The 21,172-nt window shown below is 46.6% G+C and overlaps 5 non-coding genes across 5 annotated transcripts; all 5 read left to right on the top strand.

Annotated features, from left to right (window-relative positions):
- Nucleotides 1–6,538: 6,538 nt before the first annotated feature.
- Nucleotides 6,539–6,610, top strand: TRNAW-CCA (transfer RNA tryptophan (anticodon CCA)). Its single transcript has one exon. It is a non-coding gene; the product is annotated as a tRNA-Trp (tRNA).
- Nucleotides 6,611–8,229: 1,619 nt separating this feature from the next.
- Nucleotides 8,230–8,301, top strand: TRNAW-CCA (transfer RNA tryptophan (anticodon CCA)). Its single transcript has one exon. It is a non-coding gene; the product is annotated as a tRNA-Trp (tRNA).
- Nucleotides 8,302–9,917: 1,616 nt separating this feature from the next.
- Nucleotides 9,918–9,989, top strand: TRNAL-CAA (transfer RNA leucine (anticodon CAA)). The gene has a single exon. It is a non-coding gene; the product is annotated as a tRNA-Leu (tRNA).
- A 6,285-nt stretch (nt 9,990–16,274) lies between these two features.
- On the top strand, nt 16,275–16,346 carry TRNAW-CCA (transfer RNA tryptophan (anticodon CCA)). Its single transcript has one exon. It is a non-coding gene; the product is annotated as a tRNA-Trp (tRNA).
- Nucleotides 16,347–19,033: 2,687 nt separating this feature from the next.
- TRNAW-CCA (transfer RNA tryptophan (anticodon CCA)) lies at nt 19,034–19,105 on the top strand. The gene has a single exon. It is a non-coding gene; the product is annotated as a tRNA-Trp (tRNA).
- Nucleotides 19,106–21,172: the final 2,067 nt, after the last annotated feature.

Below are 21,172 nucleotides of genomic sequence, written 5' to 3'. Positions count from 1 at the left end.
GGTAGTGCGTCTTACTCCAGATCAGAAGGTTGCGTGTTCGAATCACGTCGGGGTCAAATTCTCTTTTTTATTGTTTTCAACTATCTGTCTACTTATTTGTCTGTCTACAATGACTTCTCTCTTAACCTATGCTTCATCGACAGAAGGCCGAGCAATACATGCTACTGCGTGTGTGCGAACGGCTACACTAAGTCAACTCGGTGGCGACCCGGTAGGACGTCTGACTCCAGATCAGAAGGGTGCGTGTTCGAATCACGTCGATGTGAAACTCTCTCTTTTGTTATTTTCATCTATCCGTCTATCTACTTATTTGTCTGTCTAAAATGACTTGTCCCTTTACCTGTGCTTCATCGACATAAGGCCGTGCAAAACATGCTACCACGTGTGTGCGAACGGCTACCCTAAGCGGGCTCGGTGGCGCAACTTTAGCACGTCTGATTTCAGATCAGAAGGTTGCGTGTTCTAATCACGTCTGCGTCAAATTCTTTTTTTATTATTTTCATCTGTCTATTCACTTATTTGTCTGTCTACAATTACTTGTCTCTTTACCTGTGCTTCATCGAGAGAAGGCCGAGCAAAACATGCTACCGCGTGTGTGCGAACGGCTACACTAAGTGTACTGGGTGGCGATACGGTAGCACGTCTCACTCCAGATCACAAGGTTGCGTGTTCGAATCACGTTCGGGTAAAATCCTCTTTTTATTATTTTCATCTATCTGTCTATCTACTTATCTGTATGTCTACAATGACTTGTCTCTATACCTGTGCTACATCGACAGAAGGCCGAGCAAAACATGCTACCACGTGTGTGCGAATGGTTACCTAACGGACTCGGTGGCGACACGGTAGCACGTCTGACTTCAGAACAGAATGTTGCGTGTTCGAATCACGTCCGGCTCAAACTCTCTTTTTTATTATTTTCATCTGTTTATTTTTTATTTGTCTGTCTACGATGACTTGTCTCTTTACCTGTGCTTCATTGACAGAAGGCCGAGCGAAAAATGCTACCGCGTGTGTACGAACGGCTTCACTAAGAGGACTCGGTGGCGACACGGTAGCATGTCTGGCTCCAGATCAGAAGGTTGCGTTTTCGAATCACGTCCGGGTCAAATTCTCTTTTTTATTATTTTCATCTATTTGTCTATCTACTTATTTGTCTGTCTACAATGACTTGTCTCGTTACCTGTGCTTCATCGACAGAAGGCCGAGCAAAACAAGCTACCGCGTGTGTGCGAACGGCTACGCTAAGTGGATTCGGTGGCGACACGGTCGCGCGTCTTACTCCAGATCAGAGGGTTGCGTGTTCGAATCACGTCCGTGTTAGGTTCTTGTTTTTGTTATTTTCATCTGTCTATCTACCTCTTTGTCTGTCTACAACGACTTGTTTCTTTTCCTGTGCTTCATCGATAGAAGGCCGAGCAAAACATGCTACCACGTGTGTGCGAACGGCTACCTCAGTGGGCTCGGTGGCGAACTGTTAGCGCGTCCGACTCGAGATCAAAAGGTTGCGTGTTCGAATCACGTCCGGGTCAAATTCTCTTTCTTATTATTTTCATCTGTCTATCTACTTATTTGTCTGTCTACAATGAATTGTCTCTTTACCTGTGCTGCATCGACAGAAGGCCGAGCAAAACATGGTACCACGTGTGTGCGAACGGCTACCCTAAACGGACGCGTTGGCGACACGGTAGCACGTCTGACTCCAGATCAGAAGGTTGCGAGTTTGAATCACGTCCGGGTCAAATTCGTTTTATTATTATTTTCATCTATCTGTCTATCTACTTATTTGTCTGTCTACAATGACTTGTCTCTTCACCTGTGCTTGATCGACAGAAGGCCGAGCAAAACAAGGTACCGTGTGTGTGCGAACGGCTACGCTAAGTGGATTCGGTGGCGACACGGTAGCACGTCTGACTCCCGATCAGAGGATTGCGTGTTCGAATCACGTCCGTGTTAGGTTCTCTTTTTTATTATTTTCATCCATCTGTCTATCTACTTATTTGTCTGTCTACAACGACTTGTCTCTTTACCTGTGCTTCATCGATAGAAGGCCGAGCAAAACATGCTACCACGTGTGTGCGAACGGCTTCCTCAGTGGACTCGGTGGCGAACTGTTAGCGCGTCCGACTCGAGATCAGAAGGTTGCGTGTTCGAATCGCGTCCGGGTCAAATTCTCTTTATTATTTTCATCTGTGTATCTACTTATTTGTCTGTCTACAATGACTTGTCTCTTTACCTGTGCTGCATCGACAGAAGGCCGAGCAAAACATGCTACCGCGTGTGTGCGAACGGCTACACAAAGTGGACTCAGTGGTGACACAGTAGCACGTGTGACTCCAGATCAGAAGGTTGCGGGTTGGAATCACGTTCGGGTCGAGTTCTCTTTTTTACTATTTTCATCTGTCTGTCTATCTACTTATTTGTCTGTCTACAATGACTCTTCTCTTTATGTGTGCTTCATCGACAGAAGGCCGAGCAAATCATGCTACCACGTGTGTGCGAACGGCTACCCTAAACGGACGCGGTGGCGACACGGTAGCACGTCTGAATCCAGATCAGAAGGTTGCGAGTTTGAATCACGTCCGGGTCAAATTCGCTTATTTATTATTTTCGTCTATCTGTGTATCTACGTATTTGTCTGTCTACAAAGACTTGTCTCTTTACCTGTGCTTCATCGACAGAAGGCCGAGCAAATCATGCTACCGCGTGTGTGCGAACGGCTACCCTAAGCGGATTCGATGGTGACACGATAGCACGTCTGACTCCAGATCAGAAGGTTGCGTGTTCGAATCACGTCCGGGTAAAAGTCTCTTTTTATATTTTCATCTATCTGTCTATCTACTTATTTGTCTGTCTACAATGACTCTTCTCTTTAGCTGTGCTTCCTCGACAGGAGGCCAAGCAAAACATGCTACCACGTGTGTGCGAACGGCCACCCTAAACGGACTCGGTGGCGACATGTTAGCATGTCTGACTCCAGATCAGAAGGTTGCGTGTATGAATCACGTCTGGATCAGATTTCCTTTTTTCTTATTTTCATCAATCGTTCTATATTCTTATTTGTCTGTCTACAATGACTTGTCTCTTTACCTGTGCTTCATCGACAGAAGGCCGAGAAAACATGCTACCACGTGTGTGCGAACGGCTACCCTAAGCGGACTCGGTGGCGACACGATAGCACGTCTGACTCCAGATCAGAAGGTTGCGAGTTCGAATCACGTCCGTGTAAAAGTCTCTTTTTATTATTTTCATCTATCTGTCTATCTACTTATTTGTCTGTCTACAATGACTCTTCTCTTTAGCTGTGCTTCCTCGACAGAAGGCCGAGCAAAGCATGCTACCACGTGTGTGCGAACGGCCACCCTAAACGGACTCGGTGGCGACATGTTAGCATGTCTGACTCCAGATCAGAAGGTTGCGAGTATGAATCACGTCTGGATCAAATTTCCTGTTGTCTTATTTTCATCAATCGTTCTATCTACTTATTTTCTGTCTACAATGACTTGTCTCTTTACCTGTGCTTCATCGACAGAAGGTCGAGAAAACATGCTACCACGTGTGTGCGAACGGCTGCCCTGAGCGGGCTTGGTGGCGCAACTTTAGCACGTCTGACTCCAGATCAGAAGGTTGCGTGTTCGAATCAAGTCCGGGTCAAATTTTTTTATTATTTTCATCTGTCTATCCACCTATTTGTCTGTCTACAATGACTTGTCTCCTTACCTGTGCTTCATCGACAGAAGGCTGAGCAAAACATGCTACCGCGTGTGTGCGAACGGCTACACTAAGTGTACTCGGTGGCGATATGGTAGCACATCTGACTCCAGATCACAAGATTGCGTGTTCGAATCACGTCCGGGTCAAATTCTCTTTTGTATTATTTTCATCTGTTTATCTTTTTATTTGTCTGTCTACCATGACTTGTCTCTTTACCTGTGCTTCATCGACAGAAGGCCGAGCGAAACATGCTACCGCGTGTGTACGAACGGCTTCACTAAGTGGACTCGGTGGCGACACGGTAGCACGTCCGACTCCAGATCAGAAGGTTGCGGGTTCGAATCACGTTCGGGTCAAGTTCTCTTTTTTACTATTTTCATCTATCTGTCTATCTACTTACTTGTCTGTCTACAATGACTCTTCTCTTTAGGTGTGCTTCATCGACAGAAGGCCGAGCAAAACAAGCTACCGCGTGTGTGCGAACGGCTACGCTAAGTAGATTCGGTGGCGACACGGTAGCGCGTATTACTCCAGATCAGAGGGTTGCGTGTTCGAATCACGTCCGTGTTAAGTTCTCATTTTTGTTATTTTCATCTGTCTATCTACCTCTTTGTCTGTGTACAACGACTTGTTTCTTTACCTGTGCTTCATCGATAGAAGGCCGAGCAAAACATGCTACCACGTGTGTGCGAACGGCTACTCTAAGTGGACTCGGTGGCGAACTGTTAGCGCGTCCGACTCAAGATTAGAAGGTTGCGTGTTCGAATCGCGTCCGCGTCAAATTCTCTTTCTTATTATTTTCATCTGTCTATCTACTTATTTGTCTGTCTACAAAGACTTGTCTCTTTACCTCTGCTTCATCGACAGAAGGCCGAGCAAAACATGCTACCGCGTGTGTGCATAAGGCTACACTGAGTGGACTCGGTGGCAACCCGGTAGCACGTCTGACTCCAGATCAGAAGGTTGCGAGTTTGAATCACGTCCGGGTCAAATTCGCTTTTTTATTATTTTCATCTATCTGTCTATCTACTTATTTGTCTGTCTACAATGACTTGTCTCTTTACTTGTGCTTGATCGACAGAAGGCCGAGCAAAACAAGGTACCGCGTGTGTGCGAACGGCTCCGCTAAGTGCTTTCGGTGGCGACACGGTAGCACGTCTGACTCCAGATCAGAGGGTTGCGTGTTCGAATCACGTCCGTGTTAGGTTCTCTTTTTTATTATTTTCATCTATCTGTCTATCTACTTATTTGTCTGTCTACAACGACTTGTCTCTTTAGCTGTGCTTCATCGATAGAAGGCCAAGCAAAACATGCTACCACGTGAGTGCGAACAGCTACACTAAGTGGACTCGGTGCGACACAGTAGCACGTCTGACTCCTGATCAGAAGGTTGCGTGTTCGAATCACGTCCGGGTCAAATTCTCTTTTTTATTATTTTCATCTGTTTATCTACTTATTTGTCTGTCTACAATGACATGGCTCTTTACCTGTGCGTCATCGACAGAAGGCCGAGCAAATCATGCTACCGCGTGTGTGCGAACGGCTACGCTAAGTGGATTCGGTGGCGACACGGTCGCGCGTCTTACTCCAGATCAGAGGGTTGCGTGTTCGAATCACGTCCGTGTTAGGTTCTCGTTTTTGTTATTTTCATCTGTCTATCTACCTCTTTGTCTGTCTACAACGACTTGTTTCTTTTCCTGTGCTTCATCGATAGAAGGCCGAGCAAAACATGCTACCACGTGTGTGCGAACGGCTACCTCAGTGGGCTCGGTGGCGAACTGTTAGCCCGTCCGACTCGAGATCAAAAGGTTGCGTGTTCGAATCACGTCCGGGTCAAATTCTCTTTCTTATTATTTTCATCTGTCTATCTACTTATTTGTCTGTCTACAATGAATTGTCTCTTTACCTGTGCTGCATCGACAGAAGGCCGAGCAAAACATGGTACCACGTGTGTGCGAACGGCTACCCTAAACGGACGCGTTGGCGACACGGTAGCACGTCTGACTCCAGATCAGAAGGTTGCGAGTTTGAATCACGTCCGGGTCAAATTCGTTTTATTATTATTTTCATCTATCTGTCTATCTACTTATTTGTCTGTCTACAATGACTTGTCTCTTTACCTGTGCTTGATCGACAGAAGGCCGAGCAAAACAAGGTACCGTGTGTGTGCGAACGGCTACGCTAAGTGGATTCGGTGGCGACACGGTAGCACGTCTGACTCCTGATCAGAAGGTTGCGTGTTCGAATCACGTCCGGGTCAAATTCTCTTTTTTATTATTTTCATCTGTTTATCTACTCATTTGTCTGTCTACAATGACATGGCTCTTTACCTGTGCGTCATCGACAGAAGGCCGAGCAAATCATGCTACCGCGTGTGTGCGAACGGCTACCCTGAGCGGACTCGGTGGCGCAACTTTAGCACGTCTGATTCCAGATCAGAAGGTTGCGTGTTCTAATCACGTCCGCGTCAAACTCTCTCTTTAGTATTTTCATCTATCTGTCTATCTACTTATTTGTCTGTCTACAATTACTCTTCTATTTAGCTGTGCTTTCTCGACAGAAGGCCGAGCAAAGCATGCTACCACGTGTGTGCGAACGGTCACCCTAAACGGACTCGGTCGCGACATGTTAGCATGTCTGACTCCAGATCATAAGGTTGAGAGTATGAATCACGTCTGGATCAAATTTCCTTTTTTCTTATTTTCATCAATCTGTCTATCTACTTATTTGTCTGTCTACAATGACTTGTCTCTTTACCTGTGCTTCATCGACAGAAGGCCGAGAAAACATGCTACCACGTGTGTGCGAACGGCTACCCTATGCGGACTCGGTGGCGCAACGGTAGTGCGTCTGACTCCAGATCAGAAGGTTGCGTGTTCGAATCACGTCGGGGTCAAATTCTCTTTTTTATTGTTTTCAACTATCTGTCTACTTATTTGTCTGTCTACAATGACTTCTCTCTTAACCTATGCTTCATCGACAGAAGGCCGAGCAATACATGCTACCGCGTGAGTGCGAACGGCTACACTAAGTGTACTCGGTGGCGATATGGTAGCACATCTGACTCCAGATCACAAGATTGCGTGTTCGAATCACGTCCGGGTCAAATCCTCTTTTTTATTATTTTCATCTATCTGTCTATCTACTTATCTGTATGTCTACAATGACTTGCCTCTTTACCTGTGCTTTATCGACAGAAGGCCGAGCAAAACATGCTACCACGTTTGTGCGAATAGTTACCTAACGGACTCGGTGGCGACACGGTAGCACGTATGACTCCAGATTAGAAGGTTGCGTGTTCGAATCACGTCCGGGTCAAATTCTCTTTTTTTATTATTTTCATCCGTTTATTTTTTATTTGTCTGTCTACGATGACTTGTCTCTTTACCTGTGCTTCATCGACAGAAGGCCGAGCGAAAAATGCTACCGCGTGTGTACGAACGGCTTCACTAAGTGGACTCGGTGGCGACACGGTAGCACGTCTGACTCCAGATTAGAAGGTTGCGTGTTCGAATCACGTCCGGGTGAAATTATCTTTTTTATTATTGTCATCTATTTGTCTATCTACTTATTTGTCTGTCTACAATGACTTGTCTCGTTACCTGTGCTTCATCGACAGAAGGCCGTGCAAAACAAGCTACCGCGTGTGTGAGAACGGCTACGCTAAGTGGATTCGGTGGCGACACGGTAGCGCGTCTTACTCCAGATCAGAGGGTTGCGTGTTCGAATCACGTCCGTGTTAAGTTCTCGTTTTTGTTATTTTCATCTGTCTATCTACCTCTTTGTCTGTCTACAAGGACTTGTTTCTTTACCTGTGCTTCATCGATAGAAGGCCGAGCAAAACATGCTACCACGTGTGTGCGAACGGCTTCCTCAGTGGACTCGGTGGCGAACTGTTAGCGCGTCCGACTCCTGATCAGAAGGTTGCGTGTTCGAATCACGTCCGGGTCAAATTCTCTTTTTTATTATTTTCATCTGTTTATCTACTTATTTGTCTGTCTACAATGACATGGCTCTTTACCTGTGCGTCATCGACAGAAGGCCGAGCAAATCATGCTACCGCGTGTGTGCGAACGGCTACCCTAAGCGGACTCGGTGGCGCAACTTTAGCACGTCTGATTCCAGATCAGAAGGTTGCGTGTTCTAATCACGTCCGCGTCAAACTCTCTCTTTAGTATTTTCATCTATCTGTCTATCTACTTATTTGTCTGTCTACAATTACTCTTCTATTTAGCTGTGCTTTCTCGACAGAAGGCCGAGCAAAGCATGCTACCACGTGTGTGCGAACGGTCACCCTAAACGGACTCGGTCGCGACATGTTAGCATGTCTGACTCCAGATCATAAGGTTGAGAGTATGAATCACGTCTGGATCAAATTTCCTTTTTTCTTATTTTCATCAATCTGTCTATCTACTTATTTGTCTGTCTACAATGACTTGTCTCTTTACCTGTGCTTCATCGACAGAAGGCCGAGAAAACATGCTACCACGTGTGTGCGAACGGCTACCCTATGCGGACTCGGTGGCGCAACGGTAGTGCGTCTGACTCCAGATCAGAAGGTTGCGTGTTCGAATCACGTCGGGGTCAAATTCTCTTTTTTATTGTTTTCAACTATCTGTCTACTTATTTGTCTGTCTACAATGACTTCTCTCTTAACCTATGCTTCATCGACAGAAGGCCGAGCAATACATGCTACCGCGTGAGTGCGAACGGCTACACTAAGTGTACTCGGTGGCGATATGGTAGCACATCTGACTCCAGATCACAAGATTGCGTGTTCGAATCACGTCCGGGTCAAATCCTCTTTTTTATTATTTTCATCTATCTGTCTATCTACTTATCTGTATGTCTACAATGACTTGCCTCTTTACCTGTGCTTTATCGACAGAAGGCCGAGCAAAACATGCTACCACGTTTGTGCGAATAGTTACCTAACGGACTCGGTGGCGACACGGTAGCACGTATGACTCCAGATTAGAAGGTTGCGTGTTCGAATCACGTCCGGGTCAAATTCTCTTTTTTTATTATTTTCATCCGTTTATTTTTTATTTGTCTGTCTACGATGACTTGTCTCTTTACCTGTGCTTCATCGACAGAAGGCCGAGCGAAAAATGCTACCGCGTGTGTACGAACGGCTTCACTAAGTGGACTCGGTGGCGACACGGTAGCACGTCTGACTCCAGATTAGAAGGTTGCGTGTTCGAATCACGTCCGGGTGAAATTATCTTTTTTATTATTGTCATCTATTTGTCTATCTACTTATTTGTCTGTCTACAATGACTTGTCTCGTTACCTGTGCTTCATCGACAGAAGGCCGTGCAAAACAAGCTACCGCGTGTGTGAGAACGGCTACGCTAAGTGGATTCGGTGGCGACACGGTAGCGCGTCTTACTCCAGATCAGAGGGTTGCGTGTTCGAATCACGTCCGTGTTAAGTTCTCGTTTTTGTTATTTTCATCTGTCTATCTACCTCTTTGTCTGTCTACAAGGACTTGTTTCTTTACCTGTGCTTCATCGATAGAAGGCCGAGCAAAACATGCTACCACGTGTGTGCGAACGGCTTCCTCAGTGGACTCGGTGGCGAACTGTTAGCGCGTCCGACTCCTGATCAGAAGGTTGCGTGTTCGAATCACGTCCGGGTCAAATTCTCTTTTTTATTATTTTCATCTGTTTATCTACTTATTTGTCTGTCTACAATGACATGGCTCTTTACCTGTGCGTCATCGACAGAAGGCCGAGCAAATCATGCTACCGCGTGTGTGCGAACGGCTACCCTAAGCGGACTCGGTGGCGCAACTTTAGCACGTCTGATTCCAGATCAGAAGGTTGCGTGTTCTAATCAGGTCCGCGTCAAACTCTCTCTTTAGTATTTTCATCTATCTGTCTATCTACTTATTTGTCTGTCTACAATGACTCTTCTATTTAGCTGTGCTTTCTCGACAGAAGGCCGAGCAAAGCATGCTACGTGTGTGCGAACGGTCACCCTAAACGGACTGTGTCGCGACATGTTAGCATGTCTGACTCCAGATCAGAAGGTTGCGAGTATGAATCACGTCTGGATCAAATTTCCTTTTTTCTTATTTTCATCAATCTGTCTATCTACTTATTTGTCTGTCTACGATGACTTGTCTCTTTACCTGTGCTTCATCGACAGAAGGCCGAGAAAACATGCTACCACGTGTGTGCGAACGGCTACCCTATGCGGACTCGGTGGCGCAACGGTAGTGCGTCTGACTCAAGATCAGAAGGTTGCGTGTTCGAATCACGTCGGGGTCAAATTCTCTTTTTTATTGTTTTCAACTATCTGTCTGCTTATTTGTCTGTCTACAATGACTTCTCTCTTAACCTATGCTTCATCGACAGAAGGCCGAGCAATACATGCTACCGCGTGAGTGCGAACGGCTACACTAAGTGTACTCGGTGGCGATATGGTAGCACATCTGACTCCAGATCACAAGATTGCGTGTTCGAATCGCGTCCGGGTCAAATTCTCTTTCTTATTATTTTCATCTGTCTATCTACTTATTTGTCTGTCTACAATGAATTGTCTCTTTACCTGTGCTGCATCGACAGCAGGCCGAGGAAAACATGGTACCACGTGTGTGCGAACGGCTACCCTAAGTGGATTCGGTGGCGACACGGTAGCACGTCTGACTCCAGACCAGAAGGTTGCGAGTTTGAATCACGTCCGGGTCAAATTCGTTTTATTATTATTTTCATCTATCTGTCTATCTACTTATTGGTCTGTCTACAATGACTTGTCTCTTTACCTGTGCTTGATCGACAGAAGGCCGAGCAAAACAAGGTACCGTGTGTGTGCGAACGGCTACGCTAAGTGGATTCGGTGGCGACACGGTAGCACGTCTGACTCCCGATCAGAGGGTTGCGTGTTCGAATCACGTCCGTGTTAGGTTCTCTTTTTTATTATTTTCATCCATCTGTCTATCTACTTATTTGTCTGTTTACAACGACTTGTCTCTTTACCTGTGCTTCATCGATAGAAGGCCAAGCAAAACATGCTACCACGTGTGTGCGAACAGCTACACTAAGTGGACTCGGTGGCGACACAGTAGCACGTCTGACACCTGATCATAAGGTTGCGGGTTCGAATCACGTTCGGGTCAAGTTCTTTTTTTTACTATTTTCATCTATCTGTCTATCTACTTATTTGTCTGTCTACAATGAGTCTTCTCTTTAGGTGTGCTTCATCGACAGAAGGCCGAGCAAATCATGCTACCACGTGTGTGCGAACGGCTGCCCTAAACGGACGCGGTGGCGACACGGTAGCACGTCTGACACCAGATCAGAAGGTTGCGAGTTTGAATCACGTCCGGGTCAAATTCGCTTTTTTATTATTTTCATCTCTCTGTCTATCTACTTATTTGTCTGTCTACAATGACTAGTCTCTTTAGCTGTGCTTGATCGACAGAAGGCCGAGCAAAACAAGGTACCGCGTGTGTGCGAACGGCTAGGCTAAGTGGATTCGGTGGCGACACGGTAGCACGTCTGACTCCCGATCAGAGGATTGCGTGTTCGAATCACGTCCGTGTTAGGTTCTCTTTTTTATTATTTTAATCCATCTGTCTATCTACTTATTTGTCTGTCTACAACGACTTGTCTCTTTACCTGTGCTTCATCGATAGAAGGCCGAGCAAAACATGCTACCACGTGTGTGCGAACGGCTTCCTCAGTGGACTCGGTGGCGAACTGTTAGCGCGTCCGACTCGAGATCAGAAGGTTGCGTGTTCGAATCGCGTCCGGGTCAAATTCTCTTTATTATTTTCATCTGTGTATCTACTTATTTGTCTGTCTACAATGACTTGTCTCTTTACCTGTGCTGCATCGACAGAAGGCCGAGCAAAACATGCTACCGCGTGTGTGCGAACGGCTACACAAAGTGGACTCGGTGGTGACACAGTAGCACGTGTGACTCCAGATCAGAAGGTTGCGGGTTGGAATCACGTTCGGGTCGAGTTCTCTTTTTTACTATTTTCATCTGTCTGTCTATCTACTTATTTGTCTGTCTACAATGACTCTTCTCTTTATGTGTGCTTCATCGACAGAAGGCCGAGCAAATCATGCTACCACGTGTGTGCGAACGGCTACCCTAAACGGACGCGGTGGCGACACGGTAGCACGTCTGAATCCAGATCAGAAGGTTGCGAGTTTGAATCACGTCCGGGTCAAATTCGCTTATTTATTATTTTCGTCTATCTGTGTATCTACGTATTTGTCTGTCTACAAAGACTTGTCTCTTTACCTGTGCTTCATCGACAGAAGGCCGAGCAAATCATGCTACCGCGTGTGTGCGAACGGCTACCCTAAGCGGACTCGGTGGCGACACGATAGCACGTCTGACTCCAGATCAGAAGGTTGCGAGTTCGAATCACGTCCGTGTAAAAGTCTCTTTTTATTATTTTCATCTATCTGTCTATCTACTTATTTGTCTGTCCACAATGACTCTTCTCTTTAGCTGTGCTTCCTCGACAGAAGGCCGAGCAAAGCATGCTACCACGTGTGTGCGAACGGCCACCCTAAACGGACTCGGTGGCGACATGTTAGCATGTCTGACTCCAGATCAGAAGGTTGCGAGTATGAATCACGTCTGGATCAAATTTCCTGTTGTCTTATTTTCATCAATCGTTCTATCTACTTATTTTCTGTCTACAATGACTTGTCTCTTTACCTGTGCTTCATCGACAGAAGGTCGAGAAAACATGCTACCACGTGTGTGCGAACGGCTGCCCTGAGCGGACTTGGTGGCGCAACTTTAGCACGTCTGACTCCAGATCAGAAGGTTGCGTGTTCGAATCAAGTCCGGGTCAAATTTTTTTATTATTTTCATCTGTCTATCCACCTATTTGTCTGTCTACAATGACTTGTCTCCTTACCTGTGCTTCATCGACAGAAGGCTGAGCAAAACATGCTACCGCGTGTGTGCGAACGGCTACACTAAGTGTACTCGGTGGCGATATGGTAGCACATCTGACTCCAGATCACAAGATTGCGTGTTCGAATCACGTCCGGGTCAAATTCTCTTTTGTATTATTTTCATCTGTTTATCTTTTTATTTGTCTGTCTACCATGACTTGTCTCTTTACCTGTGCTTCATCGACAGAAGGCCGAGCGAAACATGCTACCGCGTGTGTACGAACGGCTTCACTAAGTGGACTCGGTGGCGACACGGTAGCACGTCCGACTCCAGATCAGAAGGTTGCGGGTTCGAATCACGTTCGGGTCAAGTTCTCTTTTTTACTATTTTCATCTATCTGTCTATCTACTTACTTGTCTGTCTACAATGACTCTTCTCTTTAGGTGTGCTTCATCGACAGAAGGCCGAGCAAAACAAGCTACCGCGTGTGTGCGAACGGCTACGCTAAGTAGATTCGGTGGCGACACGGTAGCGCGTATTACTCCAGATCAGAGGGTTGCGTGTTCGAATCACGTCCGTGTTAAGTTCTCATTTTTGTTATTTTCATCTGTCTATCTACCTCTTTGTCTGTGTACAACGACTTGTTTCTTTACCTGTGCTTCATCGATAGAAGGCCGAGCAAAACATGCTACCACGTGTGTGCGAACGGCTACTCTAAGTGGACTCGGTGGTGAACTGTTAGCGCGTCCGACTCAAGATTAGAAGGTTGCGTGTTCGAATCGCGTCCGCGTCAAATTCTCTTTCTTATTATTTTCATCTGTCTATCTACTTATTTGTCTGTCTACAAAGACTTGTCTCTTTACCTCTGCTTCATCGACAGAAGGCCGAGCAAAACATGCTACCGCGTGTGTGCATAAGGCTACACTGAGTGGACTCGGTGGCAACCCGGTAGCACGTCTGACTCCAGATCAGAAGGTTGCGAGTTTGAATCACGTCCGGGTCAAATTCGCTTTTTTATTATTTTCATCTATCTGTCTATCTACTTATTTGTCTGTCTACAATGACTTGTCTCTTTACTTGTGCTTGATCGACAGAAGGCCGAGCAAAACAAGGTACCGCGTGTGTGCGAACGGCTCCGCTAAGTGCATTCGGTGGCGACACGGTAGCACGTCTGACTCCAGATCAGAGGGTTGCGTGTTCGAATCACGTCCGTGTTAGGTTCTCTTTTTTATTATTTTCATCTATCTGTCTATCTACTTATTTGTCTGTCTACAACGACTTGTCTCTTTAGCTGTGCTTCATCGATAGAAGGCCAAGCAAAACATGCTACCACGTGTGTGCGAACAGCTACACTAAGTGGACTCGGTGCGACACAGTAGCACGTCTGACTCCTGATCAGAAGGTTGCGTGTTCGAATCACGTCCGGGTCAAATTCTCTTTTTTATTATTTTCATCTGTTTATCTACTTATTTGTCTGTCTACAATGACATGGCTCTTTACCTGTGCGTCATCGACAGAAGGCCGAGCAAATCATGCTACCGCGTGTGTGCGAACGGCTACCCTAAGCGGACTCGGTGGCGCAACTTTAGCACGTCTGATTCCAGATCAGAAGGTTGCGTGTTCTAATCACGTCCGCGTCAAACTCTCTCTTTAGTATTTTCATCCATCTCTCTATCTACTTATTTGTCTCTCTACAATGACTCTTCTATTTAGCTGTGCTTTCTCGACAGAAGGCCGAGCAAAGCATGCTACCACGTGTGTGCGAACGGTCACCCTAAACGGACTCGGTCGCGACATGTTAGCATGTCTGACTCCAGATCAGAAGGTTGCGAGTATGAATCACGTCTGGATCAAATTTCCTTTTTTCTTATTTTCATCAATCTGTCTATCTACGTATTTGTCTGTCTACAATGACTTGTCTCTTTACCTGTGCTTCATCGACAGAAGGCCGAGAAAACATGCTACCACGTGTGTGCGAACGGCTACCCTATGCGGACTCGGTGGCGCAACGGTAGTCCGTCTGACTACAGATCAGAAGGTTGCGTGTTCGAATCACGTCGCGGTCCAATTCTCTTTTTTATTGTTTTCAACTATCTGTCTACTTATTTGTCTGTCTACAATGACTTCTCTCTTAACCTATGCTTCATCAATAGAAGGCCGACCAAAACATTCTACCACGTGTGTGCGAACGGCAACCCTAAGCGGACTCTGTGGCGAACCGGTAGCGCGTCTGACACCAGATCAGAAAGTTGCGTGTTCGAATGACGTCCGGGTCAAATTCTCTTTTTTATTATTTTCATCTGTCTATCTACTTATTTGTCTGTCTACAATGACTTCTGTCTTTACCTGTGCTTCATCGACAGAAGGCCGAGCAATACATGCTACCACGTGTGTGCGAACGGCTGCCCTGAGCAAACTCGGAGGCGCAATGGTAGCGCGTCTGACTACAGATCAGTAGGTTGCATGTTCAAATCACGTCCGGGTCAAATTCTCATTTTTATTGTTTTCAGCTATCTGTCTATCTCATTATTTGTCTGTCCCCAATGACTTGTCTCTTTACCTGTGCTTCATCGACACAAGGCCGAGCAAAACATGCTACCGCGTGTGTGCGAACGGCGACACTAAACGGACTCGGTGACGCAACGGTAGCGCGTCTGACTCCAAATCAGAAGGTTGGGTGCTCTAATCACGTCTGGGTCAAATTCTCCTTTTATTATTTTCATCTATCTGTCTGTCTACTTATTTGTCGGTCTACAATGACTTGTCTCTTTACCTGTGCTTCATCGACATAAGCCCGTGCAAAACATGCTACCACGTTTGTGCGAACGGCTACCCTAAGCGGATTCGCTGGCGCAACTTTAGCACGTCTGACTCCAGATCAGAAGGTTGCGTGTTCTAATCACGTCCGGGTCGAATTCTCTTTTTATTATTTTCATCTCTGTGTCTATCTATTTATTTGTCTGTCTGCAATGGCTTGTCCCTTTACCTGTGCTTCATCGACAGAAGGCCGAGCAAAACATGCTACCGCGTGTGTGCGAACGGCTACCCTAAGCGGACTCGGTGGCGCAACTTTAGCACGTCTGACTCCAGATCAAAAGGTTGCGTGTTCTAATCACGTCCGGGTCAAATTCTCTTTTTAATATTTTCATCTATCTGTCTATACCTACTTGTCCTTCTACAATGACTTGTCTCTTTACCTGTGCTTCCTCGACTGAAGGCCGTGCAAAACATGCTACCGCGTGTGTGCGAACGGCTACCCTAAACGGACTCGGTGGCGCAACGGTAGCGCGTCTGACTCCAGATCAGAAGGTTGCGTGTTGTAATCACGATCCGGTTAAATTCTCTTTCTTATTATTTTCATCTGTCTTTATACTTATTTGTCTGTCTACAATGACTTGTGTCTTTACCTGTGCTTCATCGACAGAAGGCCAAGCAAAACGTGCTACCGCGTGTGTGCGAACGCCTACACTAAGTGGACTCGGTGGCGATACGGTAGCACGTCTGAATCCAGATCACATGGTTGCGTGTTTGAATCGCGTCTGGGTCAAATTCTCTTTTTTATTATTTTCAACTATCTGTCTAGCTATTTATTTGTCTGTCTACAATGACTTGTCTCTTTACCTGTGTTTCATCGACACAAGTACGAGCAAAACATGCTACAGCGTGTGTGCGAACGGCTACCTTAAGCGGACTCGGTGGTGCAACTTTAGCACGTCTGACTCCAGATCAGAAGGTTGCGTGTTCGAATCACGTCCGGGTCAAATTCTCTTTTTTAATATTTTCATCTATCTGTCTATCTACTTATTTGTCTGTCTACAATGACTTGTCCCTTTATCTGTGCTTCATCGACACAAGGCCGAGCAAAACATGCTACCGCGTGCGTGCGAACGGCGACCCTAAACGGACTCGGTGACGCAACAGTAGCGCGTCTGACTCCAGATCAGTAGGTTGCGTGTTCGAATCACATCCGGGTCAAATTTTCTTTTTTATCATTTTCATCTGTCTATCTACCTATTTGTCTGTCTACAATGACTTGTCTCTTTACCTGTGCTGCATCGACAGAAGGACGAACAAAACATGCTACCGCGTGAGTGCGAACGGCTACACTAAGTGGACTCGGTGGCGACACGGTAGCACGTCTGACTCCAGATCAGAAGGTTGTGTGTTCGAATCACGTTTTGGTCAAATTCTCTTTTTATTATTTTCATCTATCTGAATATCTACTTATTTGTCTGTCTACAATGACTTGTCCCTTTACATGGGGTTCATCGACAGTAGGCCGAGCAAAACATGCTACCACGTTTGTGCGAACGGCTACCCTAAGCGGACTCGGTGGCGCAACGGTAGCGCGTCTGACTCCAGATCGGAAGGTTGCGTGTTCGAATCACGTCTAGGATAAATTCTCTCTTTTATTATTTTCAACTATCTGTCTATGTACTTATTTTCATTCTGCAATGACTTGTCTCTTTACCTGTGCTTCATCGACAGAAGGCCGAGCAAAACATGCTACCACGTGTGTGCGAAAGGCTGCGCTAAGTGGACTCGGTGGCGACACAGTAGCACGTCTGACTCCAGATCAGAAGTTTGCGTGTTCGAATCACGTTCGTGTTAGGTTCTTTTTGATTACTTTCATCTGTCTGTCTATCTACTCATTTGTCTGTCTACAATTACTTCTCTCTTTACCTGTGCTTCATCGACAGAAGGCCAAAAAAAGCATGCTACCGCGTGTGTGCGAAGGGCTACCCTATAGGCGGACTCGGTTGCGCAACGGTACCACGTCTAACTCCAGATCAGATGTTTGCGTGTTCGAATCGCGTCTGGGTCAAATTCTCTTTTTTATTGTTTTCAACTATCTGTCTACTTATTTGTCTGTCTACAATGACTTCTCTCTTAACCTATGCTTCATCAATAGAAGGCCGACCAAAACATTCTACCACGTGTGTGCGAACGGCAACCCTAAGCGGACTCTGTGGCGAACCGGAAGCGCGTCTGACACCAGATCAGAAAGTTGCGTGTTCGAATGACGTCCGGGTCAAATTCTCTTTTTTATTATTTTCATCTGTCTATCTACTTATTTGTCTGTCTACAATGACTTCTGTCTTTACCTGTGCTTCATCGACAGAAGGCCGAGCAATACATGCTACCACGTGTGTGCGAACGGCTGCCCTGAGCAAACTCGGAGGCGCAATGGTAGCGCGTCTGACTACAGATCAGTAGGTTGCATGTTCAAATCACGTCCGGGTCAAATTCTCATTTTTATTGTTTTCAGCTATCTGTCTATCTCATTATTTGTCTGTCCCCAATGACTTGTCTCTTTACCTGTGCTTCATCGACACAAGGCCGAGCAAAACATGCTACCGCGTGTGTGCGAACGGCGACACTAAACGGACTCGGTGACGCAACGGTAGCGCGTCTGACTCCAGATCAGAAGGTTGGGTGCTCTAATCACGTCTGGGTCAAATTCTCCTTTTATTATTTTCATCTATCTGTGTGTCTACTTATTTGTCGGTCTACAATGACTTGTCTCTTTACCTGTGCTTCATCGACATAAGCCCGTGCAAAACATCCTACCACGTTTGTGCGAACGGCTACCCTAAGCGGATTCGCTGGCGCAACTTTAGCACGTCTGACTCCAGATCAGAAGGTTGCGTGTTCTAATCACGTCCGGGTCAAATTCTCTTTTTATTATTTTCATCTCTCTGTCTATCTATTTATTTGTCTGTCTGCAATGACTTGTCCCTTTACCTGTGCTTCATCGACAGAAGGCCGAGCAAAACATGCTACCGCGTGTGTGCGAACGGCTACCCTAAGCGGACTCGGTGGCGCAACTTTAGCACGTCTGACTCCAGATCAAAAGGTTGCGTGTTCTAATCACGTCCGGGTCAAATTCTCTTTTTAATATTTTCATCTATCTGTCTATACCTACTTGTCCTTCTACAATGACTTGTCTCTTTACCTGTGCTTCCTCGACTGAAGGCCGTGCAAAACATGCTACCGCGTGTGTGCGAACGGCTACCCTAAACGGACTCGGTTGCGCAACGGTAGCGCGTCTGACTCCAGATCAGAAGGTTGCGTGTTGTAATCACGTTCCGGTTAAATTCTCTTTCTTATTATTTTCATCTGTCTTTATACTTATTTGTCTGTCTACAATGACTTGTGTCTTTACCTGTGCTTCATCGACAGAAGGCCAAGCAAAACGTGCTACCGCGTGTGTGCGAACGCCTACACTAAGTGGACTCGGTGGCGATACGGTAGCACGTCTGAATCCAGATCACATGGTTGCGTGTTTGAATCGCGTCTGGGTCAAATTCTCTTTTTTATTATTTTCAACTATCTGTCTAGCTATTTATTTGTCTGTCTACAATGACTTGTCTCTTTACCTGTGTTTCATCGACACAAGTACGAGCAAAACATGCTACAGCGTGTGTGCGAACGGCTACCTTAAGCGGACTCGGTGGTGCAACTTTAGCACGTCTGACTCCAGATCAGAAGGTTGCGTGTTCGAATCACGTCCGGGTCAAATTCTCTTTTTTAATATTTTCATCTATCTGTCTATCTACTTATTTGTCTGTCTACAATGACTTGTCCCTTTATCTGTGCTTCATCGACACAAGGCCGAGCAAAACATGCTACCGCGTGCGTGCGAACGGCGACCCTAAACGGACTCGGTGGCGCAACGGTAGCGCGTCTGACTCCACATCGGAAGGTTGCGTGTTCGAATCACGTCTAGGATAAATTATCTCTTTTATTATTTTCAACTATCTGTCTATGTACTTATTTTCATTCTGCAATGACTTGTCTCTTTACCTGTGCTTCATCGACAGAAGGCCGAGCAAAACATGCTACCACGTGTGTGCGAAAGGCTGCGCTAAGTGGACTCGGTGGCGACACAGTAGCACGTCTGACTCCAGATCAGAAGTTTGCGTGTTCGAATCACGTTCGTGTTAGGTTCTTTTTTATTACTTTCATCTGTCTGTCTATCTACTCATTTGTCTGTCTACAATTACTTCTCTCTTTACCTGTGCTTCATCGACAGAAGGCCAAAAAAAGCATGCTACCGCGTGTGTGCGAAGGGCTACCCTATAGGCGGACTCGGTTGCGCAACGGTACCACGTCTAACTCCAGATCAGATGTTTGCGTGTTCGAATCACGTCTGGGTCAAATTCTCTTTTTTGTTATTTTTATCTATCTACTTATTTGTCATTCTACAATGATTTGTCTCTTTACCTGTGCTTCATCGGCAGAAGGCCGAGCAAAACATGCTACCGCGTGTGTGCGAACGGCTACCCTAAGTGGACTTGATGGCGACTCGGTAGCACGTCTGACTCCAGATCAGAAGGTTGCGTGTTCGAATCACGCCCGGGTCAAATTCTTTTTTTTATTATTTTCATCTATCTGTCTATCTACTTGTTTGTCTGTCTACAATGACTTGTCTCTTCACCTGTGCTTAATCGATAGAAGGCCGAGCAAAACATGCTACCACGTGTGTGCGAATGGCCACCCTAAGCGGACTCTGTGGCGAACTGGCATTCCACTTCCAGCTTTCGAGCGATACGGTCGCGGAATGTTCGGCTCCGACGGAGTGGTATCAGCGGCCCGACCGGGCCGCGGTGACAGGGTCTTTGCGCCTAGCGCCGACGATTATCAGGTGATTTTGCCCAATCTGCCTTCCGGACGCATCGCTGCGAATACCATTTTCATGCATGGTGATCCGAGAGCCCGGCCTTACCGCGTCGAAGACTACAGGGACACTTTGGCCAAGCTTGGTGCGCTCGACGACGTTTTGGCGTCGGGGGCGTATCAAATGAACCACGTATGGGCTGTGACACTGACGAGTGCTGAGGCTGCTCGCAAGTTGCTCTCCGCCATCGATGTGAAGGTAAAGGATCGCCCATGTTTGCTCATTGACCCGAATAACCACGAGGTTCGCATGAAGCTTCACTGGTTGCTGCACGGCGTGACCGACGAAGACGTGCGTGTTGCCTTGACTCTCTATGGGAAAGTGTTCGAAGTGAAACGGGAGAAGTGGCGAGCACCGGGCATCACAGAAAAGGGCTCAACGACGCGGTCTGTGGGACTAAAGCTGCACTCCGACGTCAAGGTGGATGACATTCCGCACCAGCTCAAGATTGCCGGAGAGCTGACTCTCGTTGTCGTTCCGGGCCATGCACCGTTGTGCCTACGGTGCAAGAGTACCGGTCACATACGTCGCGACTGCCGAGTACCCCGCTGCAGTCGTTGTCGCCGCTTCGGCCACGAAGACGCCGACTGCGCGAAGACATATGCCAGTGTGACTGGACCAGCGCAGGAAAGTGATGCACTGGAGCACCTCATGGACGAAGCAGACTCGGAAGAAACAGCAGGAGTTAACCCGAGCTCTGCTGTGGAAGATGGGTCGTCATGCCGTCAAGAAGAGGGAGTGTGTGAAGCACCAGGTAAGCCCGACACCGGGCTTCCATATGAAGGCGTAGGCGAAAGTAGTGAAAAGGTGGATGCAAGCAGCACCGGCGACACGTGTCTTGGCTCAGCAGACGAGACCCCCTCGGAGGCTGAACCGATGACTGGGATTGAAAGCGACAGTGTCACT

Source organism: Rhipicephalus microplus, chromosome 5 (assembly GCF_043290135.1).
Source record: "Rhipicephalus microplus isolate Deutch F79 chromosome 5, USDA_Rmic, whole genome shotgun sequence".
NCBI classification, from domain to species: Eukaryota; Metazoa; Arthropoda; class Arachnida; order Ixodida; family Ixodidae; genus Rhipicephalus; species Rhipicephalus microplus.
The sequence above is the reverse complement of the archived record's forward strand: the minus strand, read 5'-3'. Positions and strand labels throughout refer to the sequence as shown.